General features: G+C 34.5%; 1 protein-coding gene across 1 annotated transcript in view; it reads left to right on the top strand.

The window, feature by feature from the left end:
• The window catches only part of LOC141376138 (uncharacterized), a 1062333-nt gene extending 1056766 nt beyond the window's left edge, over positions 1–5567 (top strand). Inside the window, exon 4 of the transcript XR_015499526.2 lies at positions 1993–5567. The gene's annotated coding sequence lies outside the window, so the exon portion shown is untranslated. The remainder of the gene's footprint in view (positions 1–1992) is intronic.
• The last annotated feature ends 433 nt before the right edge of the window (positions 5568–6000 follow it).

The following is a 6000-nucleotide window of genomic DNA, read 5'->3' on the forward strand; positions in this document are numbered from 1 at the left end:
TTCAGATTTCAGTTAATGGTTTAAGTATGGCATTTATATTTTTGTGGATTTCTGTTTATAAGTAAATCCTGCGACTGAAACTGTCAGAACAGAGTAAAAAGAAGTTTGTATATACATTTATTTCAAATTGATGGTGGCTCAGTGGTTAACATGTTATATAGGTAAACTGAATAAACTAAATTGGCCTTAGTATATGTGTGAATGCAAGCGTGTATGGATGTTTCCCAGTGCTATGTTGTGGCTGGAAGGGCATCCACTGCGTAAAACTATTGCTGGATTAGTCTGTTGCAGTGATTCTTTCCACTGTGGCGACCCCTGATTAATAAACCCACTAAGCTAAAGGAAAATGAATGAATGAAGGCAAATAACATATAAAGGCAAAACTATCAAACATACTGTAGTAATTATTTATCTCCAAGTTGTAGGATCTTGGCTTTAAATAATATAATGCAAAGTTCTATAGCTTATGAATTATTCTACTGGACCACATTTAAAAGTTATTTCTCCTCCCAAATTCTCACATTGTTTTCCTCATGGTCTGCTTTTTCTTAGGAGGGAATTAAAACTGTATTGTCTTTACTTTTCTTCAATTTCTTATATTTGCATTCTTCACCGAGGGAGTGTTTTTAAAAAAGAGAAACACAATAGGCCATATTTTATCTGTCAAAATGATGGAAAACTCTTTGAAATGAAAAGTATTCAGTAAACCTCTAATATGTAGTGCAGTTGAATCTCTGATATGTATGTGCAATTAGACCTCTATCCAAACACACTGACTCACTGGAACACAGTGTAATCCAGCTAAAGAATATGCAGAGATTCACAGTAATGTCAGGCGTCTCAATAGTGCATTCCCATTATTACTTTTTAAGCATCTGTACACATTTAACACTCCTCTTCTGTGATTTTAACTTTTTAATTTTGTGATATTTTGCCTTTGCCGCAGTCCTCGACTACGCCATGAAAATACTAACATTCTCTTTTTTTGCCTCCCTCTTTCATTTGAAAATTTCAACACTGCATCTGTTTCCTCTACTCTCTCATCGAAACCTCATGGTAATTGAGTTTGCTTGTTAACACATCTTCACGGAATGCCTCATTAAAATGCCATAGCCTCACGATTAAGTATGCGTGTGACTAGAGGGGCATAAGGAACTTGATTGAAAGTAAAAATGAAAAGCATCGGGAGAATGTTTGAGGCCCTTTGAGTAAGCTGCGAAAAAATTACCCATAATAACTCTGACAAACCAAGTCGCTAAGCTTACAAAGCAGTTTAGCACCAGCCTTATTTTAGTACACACATATGTCTTGTCATTTCACAGTATATAAGTTATCTCACTTGAAATGGTGCTAAGCTGTAAAATAGGGAAGAAGAAAACAACTTTCTTTCCAAAATAGCGCTAGCATTAGCATGCTAGTCACCCTACGGCAGCATCTGTCTGGATTGCCTAAGTGCCGTCTCGTTTCATTTCACAGAAACAGAGAAATTAGAAAAACGAGAGAGCGAGAGAATGCAAAAACAGATACTGACAGACCAGCCCAATCCACAAAGCCTGTCGAATTAATTAACACACGCTTGTATCCGTTAGTTACGACTCGATGGCCATGATTCTGACTTCGTCTCAGAGGCCGAGGCACCAGCTGCATATGGGATGCGTGCAGCATAAAACGCTGTCTTAGGAACATTTTTTACGTGATCGTGGTACACAGACAGTCGAAGCAGAACAGAAGCTTGAGTGAGAAATCTCAGCCGTGTCATTGTTATGTTTACGTATGTCCAGGATACAGTGACGCAAATTGCATTGGTGTGTTCTAGCAGGGGTTTGGGTTCAGTATCACCCAAACAAGAGAGCTGTTGAAACTCGATACCAAAAATGAGATTTATGAGGAAATCTGATAAATCATTGCATTCTTTCCCAAACCTCACCATAGAGGTCAGAAAGCATTTGTCAAATCCAGCCACAATGACATTGCATTGATCTTTATCAGCAGGTTTCTTCGCGGCACATGAGGGCTGAGAGGCGACGGAGCGTTCAGAGGACACATGTTGATGGCCACCGCCGAGATGCCTGCCGTCGAACATCTGTTTGGTGTCTATGGAAACCATCACCAGCATTTTTTACTTGCCCAGCAGCTGTTGTGGCCTCAGGACTGTTTATTCGGTTGAAGTTAGTGAAGATTTATCCCTTTTATTTACATAGCCTTTTATTTGTTCTGCTTCTGAATGGATTTTGCTTCTGAAACTGTTTTAAGAGTTCACGCATAGCTTCTTGAGTGCTTTCCACAAGCTCATCTATTTTAATCAGAATTATCTTTGCATCATTTGCTTTAGGAGTCAAATGCCGGGCATATTCTCTTACATGGCTCCATTAATACAACTCAACACCGCAGATTACTGGCTGACATACTGTATCAGCGAGGAGATATTAAGACTCCCTTACAATCTTTGAAAAAAAAGTCAATTTTAATAGGAACTCATATTTTGTAAACATCAAATAATCATTTATTTTTTTGAGTTTGTTCAAACATTCAAATTTGTGTGGGCTTAAAAGGACTTAAACACACATAAACAAACAGGGGCACAAATGACTGGGGAAAAAAACAGGCAATCACTGCTGTGAAATCCTAATGGCAGTAAGTGAAGAGAGGAAATAAATAAAAAAAGCATCTTTCTCTTCTCATGTAGTTGTCAGCAAGCTGGCACACAAAATTCAAAGAGAACAAGTGACCAATCAAATATACAATGTGTTTCCTTAAGGGATAACACCCAGAAATGAAAACTTCCTCATCATTTACCCACACTCGAGTGGTTATAAATTGTATGAGTTTCTTTCTTCTCTTAAACACAAAAGAAAATATTCTAAAAAATGTTGAATAAGAAAAACAGTTTACATCCATAGTATAATACAAAAAATGACTAAATAAATGAATACATTAATAAACAAACAAACAAACAAATAAATAAATAAACAATGAATGCATATGCCTGCTGCTTTCCGAATTTATTCAAAATATCTTTTTTTTTGCGTTAAACAGAAAATAAAGACTCTCAAACTTGTTTGGAACAAGTAAGGGATGAGTAATTGATTTGATGAGTAAATGACACATGATAAATGATAAGGATGAGTAAAGATGCATTTAGAATTTGAATTGTATTTTTGTTTAGACATTCTGTTGACTATAAATCTAATTTCAGACTGTTTTATTGAAGTTTTCTAGGTTCATTAGGTCAGGACCAAAAATGTGAGGCAGTTTGTCTCAGTCTTTCTCTTGGACGTACTATAAAAGCTGTTCACAGTCAAGAAATCTTACATGATCCGTCTATGTAATGCACAATATGAATCAAGTTTGCAGGCAACTAGAACTTGACTCCTCTGGGCCTGAAAAGGTCAGACTGTGTCAAGTTATGCATTTTTAAGTGAGCGCTTATTATTTGGAAATTATTTGGAAATAAATATAATTAATGAAAATGTTATTCACAACTGTTTTGATACACACATACACATTTGTAGTATACAGCTGTACACAAAATTATTAACTAAAATTACAATTCTTTAAACATTTCCCAAGTACTGTTTAATGATGAAAATTCTCTCATTATTACTTATTAATTGCTCATTTTCAATAACAATTTTATTTTGTCTTTGTTATGATGACATAATGAGTGCATAATATTTTACTAGTTGTTTTGGAAGATGCTAGTATTCAGCTTAAAACACAATTTAAAGGCTTAAATAGGTTAATAGGGTTTACAAGGCAACTTGGTTTAGCCAGACAAATCATTGAACTACAATAGTATAGCAATCAGTAAATAAAATAAAAAAATCATTTATTCATTTTCTTTTGGCTTAGTCCCTTTATTAATCAGGGGTCGCCACCTTGGAATGAACCAGCATTTTATCTAGCATATGTTTTACGCAGCAGAAAATATCTTCTTTTGTATTTAACAAAATATAAAGACTCTCAAACAAGTTTGGAACAAGTGAACGATGAGTAATTGATTTGATGAGTAAATGGCACATGATAAATAATAAGGATGAGTAAAGATGCATTTAGAATTTTTATTTTCTTTTTATTTAGACATTCTTTTGACTTTAAATATAATTTCAGGCTGTTTTCTTGGTTTATTTGGTCAGGACCAAAAATATATGTGAATACATTTGATTTGCTTGGTCCTCACAGAGGCTATGTTTACATCCAACCAAATAATCCATTAGTAATCAGACTGACAGCTTCGTAATTGAAATGAAAAGCCTTCGTGTACACACTTAAATCGATCCAACTGAGAGAATAGAATTTCCATAAGATTGTAAGAGATGGTATAGACCCTTTCTAACCTGATCAAGAGGACATGTACACATTTGATCGGATAGAAACCTGAAAACGAAATGTAGTGTGCCTGTGCAATGGCATAGAAATGGTGTAATGACAAATGACACATGGAATGAGCTGTTGCCTTCATAGAATGAAGTGTCATAGTGACTGTCATGTTATTTTAAAATTGCCCTTTAACTTGTGAAATGGAGCAGAATAAATTCATGTCAGGCTTCTCTTTATACTCTCAGCCACAGGTTGGCTTGTTTTCATTCAAAGGAATGGGCAATTCTATTGCATCAGTTTTACAAAGTATTGTGTGACCTTATTGTCTCCTAATTACCATCTAAAATATAAATATTAAGTCTGATCTTTAAAACTAAAAAATATGCGGCAGTATAAATAAATGTAAAAATGTGTAAACCATAGTAATGCCTACACTGTAAAAAATATATGATCAGTTATTCCTGACAGCATGTGTCTTTAGGTCATTGTAACTTAAGTTAATCATGTTTAAACCTAATTCTATAAGTTATGCAAGGTGTTTTAAGTCAGCTTAACATAAGTTCAATGAACTCATACGGTTAATTTGATTCAGCTAAAAAGTTTAAGGCAACCAGATTTTTTTTACAGTGTTAACATACATATTTATTTCATGTAAGCACGTCACGCCCAAAAAATATTTTTTTGCTGCTTGTTTAAAGTTTTTTTTTTTTACTTAAAATAAGCAGAATCAACACGTATCTTGATTTATTTGGGGGAAAACTCAATTGTTGATATGTTTGATCTACTTAAATTTGTATAAACATGTACATTAACCTAAAAGATTTGTGTTTGGAGAACATGAACCATTTTTGTGGAACCTATGCGGTGTACTGAGTGGGCTCATTTTATTTGCATAAACGAGATTGTTTTTTTAGAGGAAAGAGACCTGTGAAGAGCTTATTAAATGTGTTAAATAGTCCAAAAAAAAAAAGAGAAAGAAGAAATATTTCTGACTTCTGTGTTGAACTGTACAGGGCAAGATTGTGATTGTTTAGATGTCTTCTGTTCATATTTAAGTGTTGTTTAAGTCAACAGTCTTTATCTGCTTGTTTTGTTCAGATAGCAGTATTCTCACTTATTCAAATGAACAACTCTATCCCAGCAAATGCAACAAAGATTGTTTTAATATTCAAGTCTACCAAATGAAACATGCTAACTCTCAGTACAGTATTAGTAATTATGGTTAGTAAATAAAGATGGCTTTTTTTATAAACTTACAATCTGTAAAATGTATTTTCAGAGACTAACAAAATATTTGCAGATGTTAAACAGGCAGTCTACTAATACTACAATGATTGCAAGTTGGCATAGTTACATATAGTAAACATAGGCCCAATCCCAATTCTACCCCTTAGCCCTTCCCCCTCGATTAGCAAATTCATGTGAAGATAGGGGTGTCCCAATTCTAAGGGGGTATGGGGAAGGGGTAGATAGCCCTTCAAACTGAGATTTTTTTGGACCACACTCAAACCAAGGGGTAAGAAAATGTCCCAGAATACACCAGCCACAACAGCAGCATAGCTGCACCCAGAAGTAAGGAGATCCACAAATTAGTATTTTCTTGTCATTATTATGAATTTTTACATCAAACAAGCATATGCTTTAATACATTCATAACCATGTTCTGTCTTATTGTCAAGT

This window comes from Danio rerio, chromosome 9 (assembly GCF_052040795.2).
Source record: "Danio rerio strain M-AB ecotype USA chromosome 9, GRCz13ab, whole genome shotgun sequence".
Taxonomy (NCBI): Eukaryota; Metazoa; Chordata; class Actinopteri; order Cypriniformes; family Danionidae; genus Danio; species Danio rerio.